Source organism: Phascolarctos cinereus, unplaced genomic scaffold (assembly GCF_003287225.1).
Source record: "Phascolarctos cinereus isolate Bilbo 61053 unplaced genomic scaffold, phaCin_HiC Scaffold_2;HRSCAF=192, whole genome shotgun sequence".
NCBI classification, from domain to species: Eukaryota; Metazoa; Chordata; class Mammalia; order Diprotodontia; family Phascolarctidae; genus Phascolarctos; species Phascolarctos cinereus.
The window spans coordinates 129883777-129895075 of NW_027555625.1; positions in this window are offsets into that span (position 1 = coordinate 129883777).

An 11299-nucleotide genomic window follows, 5' to 3' on the forward strand; every position below is an offset into this window, starting at 1 on the left:
ATATTCTGAATTTTCAGCTTTAAACATTTTAAAATTTCTCTAGCCTTCAGAAATGCTAGGAGATGGGGGCTGGCAGAAAATTGGGAAGAACAGGCAGTTGAAGGGGACCAAAAACTTTAACCCCATCAAGTTCAGAAGACCTGATGTGTTTTAAACCTTCTCAATTAGCATCTGAAGAAACAAGAGGTTTCACTAAATGGCTTATTTTGGGAGGCAATCAGGGTTGAATGACTTGCCCAAGGTCACACGGCTAGTGAATGTCTGAGGCTGGATTTGAACTCAGGTCAATTTGAACTCAGTGCTTTATCTACTGCACCACCTAGCTGCCCCCACTAACTGGCTTCTAAGATCATTTCCAGCTCTGGATCTATGATCTAAGAAAGATTTAAGGCTATGATTTGCCCCAGATCACAGTTAATCTATAGCTAGCCAAGGACTCAAACCAGGTCTTATGACTTAATAAATGAATGAATGAATGAAGAATATGTTACTTTACTTTATTATTTATTTATTATTATTTATTATTATAATTACTTTATTATTATTACTTTATGCAAAGCTCCTTTTAAATGCAAGACATACAAATCAAAAAGTAAGACAGTCTCTGCTCACAAAAAGCTCACATTCTAATGGAGAGACAATACATCTGGGAGGTTTCAGCTGTAAGTCCAATGTAAAGGTCTTTAGGGTGTAGCAGCAAAGCAAGTGGTAATATCTCTTCTTTAATGCCACTTCTGCCAACAAAATCATATCTGTTTCTGGTTGAACTATTGGACACTGGGCTAGAAGCATTGCTATCCAAAAGCCTTTGGGTTCAGGATCCTGGGATGTTTCCATCAAGATCCGAGGGGAGATAGTAGTCAAGATGGTGGTGGTGGTTTTTCTCATTTGGCACATACTGCCTCCTGTCTCTCCCTCAGGGTGCCCTGATACTTCAACTAGGTTGGCTTGCCTGCCTCTGAGTGATAGTTGGTTGGTAGTCGGTAGGGATGCCTTGGAATCATAAAACCATAGAAGCAAAATTGGAAGGAAGCACAGAGGTTATCTAGAGCATGGATCCCACTTGTATCTCTCCAATAAGTGGTTATCTAAACCCCATTTTAAGGATCTCAGTGATAAGGACTCAAGAGCCTATGAGACACCCAATTCCACATTTAGGTTCTCTAACTGGAGAAGTTTAATGAAATGTTGGGCTGCACCAGGATGCATAGATAACAGGAACAATGAGGTCATGGTTCTGTTCCACTCTATGCTAGCCAATTCATATCCGAAGTATTGTGTTCAGTTCTGGGCACCACATTTTAGGAGGGACATTGATAAGTTTAAGGGTATAAACAGGAGGCTGACCAGTATCATTTTATGCCATATGAGGATAAACTGAAGGATCTGGGGATAGTTAGCCTAAAGAAGGGATAACTAAAGGGGGACATGAAAGTGAGGTGTTCTCTTTTAAGTTACCAATGATCTCAATTGTCAAATTTGATGGCTTTTTTTCAGTCCCCATCCTTCTTGACCCAGTGGCTGCATTTGACACTGTTCACCAACTATCTCTTCTCAGCTGTTTTCTCCTCTTGGGTCTTCGTGATTCTACTGTCTCATAGCACTGAGCGGTTAAAGGACTTACCCAGTCCTATCAAAAGTAAGCAGAAGGGCTGGGATTCAAATCCATCTATAATCAACTGATTCATCTCCCCCAAAATAATTTAAGCTTGTTGAGGACAGGAACTGTTTCATTTTGTCTTTATAATTCCACTGGCTATAGGGTACAGTGCCTGGCACATAATAGGTGCTTAATAAATATTTGTTGATTCAGTGATCAATTTAATAAACTTAAGTTCTTTTCATGCCCTATCATGGTGAGTCAGCAATTTTATGTGTTTTATATACAACTCTATATATTATGCCACTTGTAGGTATTACCCAAGGTTGTTGGGCTGTGGGTGTTTGGGGGTTTTTCCTTCATTTGCATAAGATGCACTAGTACTTCAGAAGAGAAAACTAAGGAATAATTGGTATAGCCAGGTAGCCCCTAGAGAGCTGGGTGTAGCCCATTTATATACCAAGACGACAATTACCATAGGCAAGATAGATCCCTGCATGGATACATCACCCAAGAAGAGAAGAAAAAGCACTCCAAATATACTTAGAACTGTCAGCTGACACTGATGTTAAGACAAAGCTACAGTGTGCATTGGCCAAACTCAACATTCAATTCTTTTGCCTTGAATATTTAAGTCATTCTTGCAGGAACACTTCATCAGGAAGGCACTGAACCAAGATGGCAGCCCTTCAAAACAGCCTCCCTGGACAGCTGCTAAGGAGCTGACCTCATGTCTGATATTATAGCCTTGGCAGGGGAAAAAGGTGTCGTTGTTCCCTGGACTGCTTGTTGGTTTGAGAACCCATTTGGTTTGACTTGAAACAAAAGTCATAAGGGGAAAAAGGCAGGAAGTGTAAAGTCATTCTAAGCTGAGAGAGAATCAAGAATCAACTCATTGACTCACACCTGAACCTCATACTCCCTTAAGGATATCAAGATTCTAACAAAAGAAAACCATGCAGATCCAGGAAGCCTCTAACATCCTATTTGTTCCTCCACCTCCCCAACCATAAATTGTGATCACACCACAAAACTTCCCCAAAAATATCTATAAATCTTGGGGACCTAGAAACGGTAAGAGATCAACTCAGAAGCCATTGTAAATCAAAAGTTCTGTTGTTTCTACACAGAACATTTAAAGCATTTCAGAGTCTACTAAGGTTGTAAGAAACCTTGCATTTATCTACAATACCCACTTCAGTTAAACCCCTTAGTTAAAGGCTAAATGTTGTTGTAGCCTTAAATAAATAAATAACTTTACCTCTAGGGACCTCAATGTTCTCATCACTAACATGGGGATATGAATACTTGCTTCCCATTCTGGAGGATGAAATGAGATAATGTATGCAAAATATATTAATGTACTCTTATTACTATCCTCATCATTACTGTCATCTTGTTCTCATCTTTTTGATGAAGCTTTCATAGAAATAGCCTGAAGACAAATAACTAGCCTACTACAGGTGGATAAAATGATGGCTTTTGATAATTGTTTCCTTGAGCTTATATTGTTAATTCATCTTCTATAGAGTTACTGAAAATATCTTTGGGACAACTCCAATGATCAAAATGTATACCTCATCCTGCACCTTTATGGTTTTAATTTCTTCTACTAGGTCTCTCTATGTTTTAAAGTCTTTTCATTCCATGTAGTTTGGCGATTATGAGTAATTGGTAGGGAGGCATCTATTTTAAAAACTATTATGCTATTATGCTTCTTTTTATTATTATCAATGTTAGTTGAAATGATGACAGAGACTTTGAAGGGAATAGTAGAAAAAAATCCAACAAACATGTCCAGTTTTATATTCCCACCATAGGATAACTGACCTTAGAACAGGAAAAGATTTTAAGGTGGTCTAATCTAACCCTCTTGTGTTAATAACAAAAACAACAATAATAATAATAAACATTTATATAGCATTTATCATGTGCCAGGCATTGTGTTACATGCTCTAAAATTATTATTTCATTTGGCCCTCAAAACAACCCTGGGAGGTAGGTACTATTATTATCCCCATTTAAAAAAAAAAATGTTTATTTATTTATTTATTTTTTACTAACAAGGAGACTGGAGGCAGACACAAGTTAAATGGCTTGCCCAGGGTCACACAGCTCACAAGTATCTAAAGTCACATTTGAACTTGGGTCTTCCTGACTCCAGACCCTACAATCTATCTGCTTCACCAGCTAGCTGCCCCTTCTCTGTAACCTACCTGTTACAGAGAAGGAAACTGAGACCCAGAAAGGTTAAATGATTTACTTATCCAAGGTCATAGAAGTAGTAAGAAGCAGAGCAAAATTCCAAACCCGATGATGTCCCTTTGAGACCACGTAACCCCTCCCTGCAGATTCACTGGGAGCAAAGTGACCTGGACACAACTTCCATGATCTAGATGAAGGATCAGAGGCCCAAAAGAACAAAGAAATTTCCTTGGGCTCACCAAAAGCCTCCCCAAATACAGGCCCAGGAACCTAAACTCTTGGGGCCTCAGTCAAGAAAACACCATGCCCTGCTCCCCCTAATCTGAGAAAGAAGAACCAAAAGCAGCTCATCAAGAGAAAGTGACATGGAGTCCTTACCCTCCCACTTACTCCCCCCCACCCCTCCACCCCCTCACCCCCTGTCTTAGAGTTGCCAGGCTGTGGCCTTGATATTGTTTAGAAATTGATGTTATGCAAATTGGCAAACTTAAAAACCGATTGCTTCTTAAAGGTCAGCTCTCCTGTTTGTAATTGGGACCAAAAGAAAAAGAAAGAAAGAAATTAATTAGATGCTTTTTGTGTGTGTGCACATGAGGAAAGAAAATTTGGAGAGTTCTTCTGAGTCCAGGAAATTGTAGTTTATGCACAGACTGGCCTGTCGGAAGGATTATCCTCCTTCCATTGCCTTTTACCTAAAAGCTACCCTCTGCACTACAGAATAATGGAAATTTGGGGAGGTTTAGCATGAGTGACAGATTTGAAACTCATGTCCCCAAAGCTGTGTTGGCAGAGCACCTGCATTGGCAGGGACCCTGTGCTGGCAAAGTTCAAAACACACACTGGCAAGGAGCCATGCCCCAAGTAGCCACTCATTATCTTTGCCTCCCCAAGTTTCCTGAAGCCCTCTTGAAGGAGCCTCAGAGCCTCTGGGCTCTTTCTGAAGGAAACATGGGCTCCTCAAGCTACCCCAGAGTAGATAGCCTTACCCAACCATAGGCAGGAAGGTGGCAGGGTAGTTATGTAATAGGGTAGAATTATAGATTTGTTGGTTTGTTTTTTTTTAATAAGGTAGGTTGACCAGAATGATGTAGGGACAGAAGACGAAGTCATATAAAGATCAGTAAAAGAGAGTGTAGATGTTTAGCCAAGGGAAAGACCAGAAACATGAAAGAGCTGTCTTTAAATATTTGAAGAGCTTTCCTATGGAAAAGAGCTCAAACTGGTTCTTCTTGGCCCCACAAGACAAAACTAGTGACCAAGACTAGAGACAAATCCTCCCACAGAGGGGAAAATACTATTACTATAGAAAATATTTTTCTATTATAGAAAGCTGTCATTCTGTAGAAAATTGTCACCATTGTATAGAAAACTCCTCATTTTATTCAGTATAGGGGACAGTCTATCAATTAGACCCGTCTAAAATCAGAATAGCCTTCCTTAGTAGGTAGTGAGTTCTCTATCCCAAGAGGGGAGAGGGAAGGAAACACGCATTTATTAAGTGCCTGGCACATAAGCTAAGTGTTTACAAATGAAAGCTTTGCAAAGATAGGTGAATTGTCCAAGGTCACAGAGGTACCAAATGGCTGAGCAAGGCTTTGAACTCAAGGCTTCTGATTCTGAATTCACTTCTTTCCACAGATAGGATCTTGCATGTGAAAGTGCTTAGAAATTGTAGAAAGTACAACAGAAATGTAATGAACATTATTTGAAATCCAAACAATCTTTGAAAGGATGCTCTGCTCAAAAGTTTCCCCATTGCCAGCAGCCCACTTGCCAAGTCAAGAACACCTATGGGTCTTGTCCATTGTCTTTCAGTTTGAGCCTCAGGCTGGGGGTTCCCTTCCTATAAACCACTGGATTATTCCTCTCCCCAGGCAAGAAGACCCATTGTGCTAAAATATCCATCCAAATGAACTGGAGCAGTGGGGTTCACTGGGCTTGAGGTAAGAGTTCTTCCAGGGAGTACTTTCACTAGCTTGTAGACTGCTGGAATTTTAGTCCAGAGGCTTGGGTTAAAATCTGGGCCCCAACATTTATCAGCTGGGATGACCATCAGCAAGTTTTTTACCTTCTATCAGACTGTTTCCTCATCTGTGAAATGGGGATAATAACCCTAGCCCAGTCTACTCCCCTGCAGGACCATTGTGAAGGAAATGCTTTGGAAAATAAAAGGATAAGAATATCTAACTGTACCTTGGAGTATCCCCAGTACACATCATTGGGTTGGGCTAGGGAGGTGGAGGAACAAATTGGGGGGCGGGGGGAGTCTAGGGAGGCTGAGGCTTGGGGCTTCCAACCCTCTCATGCTTAAGATGTGTTCAAGCAGCCAACTTTACAGCTCACCCTGGCTGTCAGGGCCCACTGTCACTCCAGCTGTTACCGGGCAATGGATTCCTGTTGCCAAGATATGGATTTGGTTTTAATAACAGTTAGTGCAAACACAGTAAATTTACTGCTGCGAGAGAGAGTTTTTGAAAACGTCCAGCCCTGGCTATAATTTTTCAGCCTCACCAGCTGTTTGTGCTCAGCTCATACCTGACATGGTGCTTTGAAATAGCAATCACTGTATTTATAAGAAGAGAAGGGCTCATAAATATGTCACAAGTGGAATATACAACGCCATATTTCACCATTTTCTATTTTAAAATTGTGACTTATGGCTGCAGAAATGCACGCCCATTAAAGGTGATATGATGTATTTTCTGCCTTGTTCAGGAGTCCATCCATCAATGAGACAATAAAGAAAACCGCACTTACTTTCTCCCTGTCGTCTGTAATTTATGATCCCCCAAAAGCTGTAACCTTTTGGCAGGCTTTGCAGAAACCACTGCTCTGTTAGCAACTAAATAACCTTTTATAAGGTTTTAAATGTGTTGCTACAATCTCAATGCACTTGCTGTATTGATCCAGAAGATCTTGGAGGGGGAAAAAAGGTTGGGGGGGGCATGGAAGATGATCTATAACCAGATCGATAACAGCATATAGATTGTTGAAAGATGCTTCTAATGATTTTTGCCAGCCATCATCTTTCAGCACGCTGCTCCCTGTCTCTTAGGCTTCAGTCTCAGCTCGGAATTAATTGACCTTGTTGTTGGAACGCTCTCTCTTTCTGTCTAGCCCAGCCAGACAGGGAGAGGCTGAATGCATTCACCACTGCAAGATACTTGTAGAAATACTGCTGGAATTATAGCCCTGGGAGGAACCTCCCAGTGTCCAATCTCCTCATTTTCCTGATGAGGAAATGGAGTCCCTAACTGGACAACTGACTTATCCAAGGTCATGCAGCAGCAGAGGCAGCACTAGAGGGCCCAGGTCTTGTAGCACAGTAGAAAGAGCACAAGATCTGCAGTCAATACAAGCACAGTGTTGAATCTGGGCTTTAGCAATTACTAACTCTGTGGTCCTACGAAGGTAATTTCCCCAATCTGAGGCTCCGTGTCTTTATTTGGAAAATAAGGTTGCTGGACTCAGGGGAGTAAGGGGGGTACAGTGAAAAGATTACTGGTCTTCAGTCAAAGGACATTTATTTACATTAAATGTCATATATGCAGAATTCTTGCCAGAACTCTCTGTGTGACCTTGGGCAAATCTTTTTTTTTTTTTTTGTTAGGGTGGGAAATGGCCATAGGCCATAGGGAGGTAAAACAATGGAGGGGAGATTGGGTGTAGCCACAGTGAAAGAGCAGTTGATGGGATTATAACCTTAGGCGAATGCCAGAGATTTGGCCATGTGGGAAAGTCCAGGGTTTTTCTTTTCTTGGGCCCAGATCCCAACTCCATCATTCCCCCCTCAAACAAATGGAACCCAAAATCTTTTGGAGTAAGGGCAAAGGTCTTGGCTTCTGAAACTGCCTCCTGCTGGCAAGGGGTGTAGAGCTCTCCCTGCCTCAAGGGGGTCCCAAAGAGGAGGTTGACCGGAACTGAGCACGGGCTGCATCCAGGGTTGCCAAGATATTTTTAGCTGTTCTAACTTTTCCTGTAACCTCAATGAAGGAGGATTCAGAGGTGCAGAGGGAAGGGAGTAAGTAAGCCTCAGGGAACCAAAAAGCAACTGCAGTTTTCCCCAGTTCCCTATTGATGAGGGAATTAACAGAATTGAATATACACTTCCCGACAGGGCTTCCGTCCTTATCCTCTGTCCTGTGGAAGGTGTACCCAGGTCCATGGCCTTCAACCAACCCAGTGGATTGAAAGCCTGAGAGCATTAGGTCAAGTGCGAGACAGTCTCATAACTGTCTGCCAGAAAAGCACCTCCAAGCCTTGGTGCTTGGAGAGCGACCCCAACTGCAGAGCAAGAAAGGGGGTAGGGGGAAGGCTTACATACCTTCCAGTCTTGGCTGGAGAAGAACTTGGGGTTAGGCAGTTTCCCTGTATGAGCCACCAAAATGATGTGGTTTAGGAGTTCAGGGGTCCTGGGACCCCAACATCACAACACTCCAGTCTTTTCAGAAAGAATTTGACCCAAGCCTTCTTTCAGCCAAAGACAAGGTTTATTAGAACACTGTCATATTGGGCAGACTCTTAAGGAGTCTGAACTCGTGTAAGCAGTGGCTAGATTTTAAGAATCTAAGCACAAATCATTTCAATTTCCAGGGCTTTGGTCATCTGGAAAACGAAGAGGTTGGAATTGACGGTCCCTTTCATCTCTAGATCCATTGCCTTATGGCTGTAAAGCTTTTTCAAGCTCTATGATACCAGGATATTTCTATAAGTATCTCAGGGTAGTGAATATATTTCTCTCTGGGCCTCAGTTTCCTTATCAGTAAAATGAAAATTATATAACTTGGATTACTTACTTTACAAAGTTGTTGTGAGGAAAGCTTAGAATATCTTAAGGTCTCATATAAACGTACATTGTTTTTAGTAGTAGTCGTAGTAGTATACTGCTGCTTCTAATGTGTGCCCAGGATCAGTTAAGAGAGAGTTAAGCCATCTTGCTCACCCATTCTGCCCTCTGTCTCAGGATTCTCCCATCCCCAGCTTTTAGACAGAGAACACCACTTCTAACCTTTCCACCCCACTCTAAAGCCTGCTTTAGGGAAAGGGGCAATGGAAGAGCTATTTTATTATTAATAAGTTGCTTAATATCTCTCAACCTCAGTTTCTTCATCTGTAAAATTGGGATAATAATAGCACCCACCTCACAGGGTTGTTGTGATAATGAAACAAGATAATGTGTGTAAAATACTTGGCAAACCTTAGAGCCCTATATAAATGCTAGTTATTATTCTTACTATTGTTATTATAGAAAACATTCTTATTGCTCACTACTTTTGTTGTAGAAAACATTTTCTACTATTATAGAAAACCTTCATTCTTTAGAAAATGATCACAATTATTACAGAAAACTCCTCACTTTATTCAGTAAAGTTCAGAGAGAAATGTTCCTGGGACAAATTACTATCTTGCTATCATTCTTTTCTGTTTAACATTCTGCAAATTACTCCACAGGTGGATAAAATGACTATATATTTTTTGTAAGTGAATAAAATATATTGGTAGATAAGCTCACTTTTTTAGGCCCACTGAAAGCACCCTCAGTAAAACTCCAGTAGAAGACAGGATGGAGGGAATGATAAGGACCTCATCTCAGTCTCCCACGATTTTAATCTCAGCGAGGGCTCTATATTTTGAAAGTTTCTAGTTCCACGTGGCTTGGAGACTATGAACATTTATAAACTATAAACATTGCTAACATCTATTAAAAATGTGATTCTTAAGTTTTTATGAATCAATGTTACATCTGAGTGATTGGGGATAACAGTTCAGTCGTGATCATTCTCTGGTTATAATAAGGTTTATTGGCTAAGTTCTCAAGGATAATTTAAGGTTTCTATGTATAGATATGCATTCATTGTTATTATTAAAAGTATTACGACTACTACTATTATTATAAGTATCCTCCTACTCTGATGCTTCATTCTCAATTCAACAAACATTTATTAAGCAGTCATTATGTGTATTCTGGTGATCTCAGTACCTCCAGGCTGAAAAGGCCTGTAGTGGGGGGAAACTTGTGGTCTCGAGGCCACATGTGGCCTTCTAGGTCATTGGGTGCGGCCTTTTGACCAAGTCCAAGTTTTACAGAAGAAGTCCTTTTATTATTGTCATATATAATAAATCCCTGCGGGCTTGACAATCAATAGTATGTTTTTCACCTGAGCACCACCAGCCTACCCAAGTTGGAAGAGACTCAATCAAGTTGGTCACAGGACAGTGTATTTTTCTATCACAGCCTCTCAAGAAGACCATCTGCTAGGCACATAGGACCATGATCTATTCAAGCAGCATCTAACGCCAGTGAACTCAGGGACTCCTTAACCTAAGTAACCATTCCAAATATCAGCTACCAGATAGTAACAAAGCCCTTAGATGGGGAGACTTTTTAAAACATAATTCTTAGATTCCTTAGCTTCCTTCAAGGTTCAACCTAAGATACACATTCCACGTGAAGCCTTTCCTTACCTTCCTGGGCGGTAGTGCCTTCCTCTCAAACTTATCTTGTAGCTATTTTGCACATCTCTCTACACATACAGAATATGTTACTTCCCCGCTATAGATTATAAGCTCCCTTCTGCACTTTCATCTGTGTGCCCTTTCCTCTGATTGATGAGTTCTTCCTGGAACCTCAATTTTGAGGAAGTGCGCAGGCCAGTCATGCTCATTTTACTCTCCACCACGTCTCCTCATGAGTATCTTCTCCACCCCATCTCTTTACTTTTCATCTTCCATTTCTATGTTGTCTTGCCCAATTAGAATGTAGACTCCTTGAGGGTAGGAACTATCTTTTTGTTTATTTGTCTTTCTAGCATTCAGCACAATGCCTGAGCAGATGCTGAATAAACGCCTATTGATTGATAAACAGATAGGGCTAGACTGAAAACAGTTTCATTCTCAGACTACCTCATGCTCCAAGCAATGGGATCCTGACTGAAATGCTCAGAGAGTGGGGACTAGGGGTTTGTGATGTTCTTTCTGAGGGTCTTGCCACAAGTAAGATCTGCGCATTTGGATACTTAACTAAAAAACCTTGGGAAAATTATTTTCCCTTTCTGAGCCTCAGTTTCCTCATTTGTAAAATGAAAGAGCTGAACTCCATGCTCTCTAAAGTCCCTTCCAGCTCTATTATTCTATCTGTCTCCCCTTCCTCTGTTTCTGCCACAAGCATCCTCTAGTTAGGGATCAGCCCTGTAGGAAAGGTTGGCAAAGCAGCCAGCAGGATAGAAAGGGGTCAGTGAGGGAAGGAAGGAAATCCTTGCTAATTGGTCTGACCCTTCCCAAACTGAGTTTTCTCTAAGACAGGACCAAGCTTTGAATTATTAATGACAGACATTCAGGGAAGGGGATGTAAGGGGTGGGATGCAAGGAGGATAGTTTAAAGAGCATCCTGCAGTGTGATCACAAGACAGAAGCCTCCCTGGTTCACTGGGCCATTTGGACCAACACAAAAGAGAACATCTGAGCAGGGCCAACAAAGCCTCAGCTCTATTATCT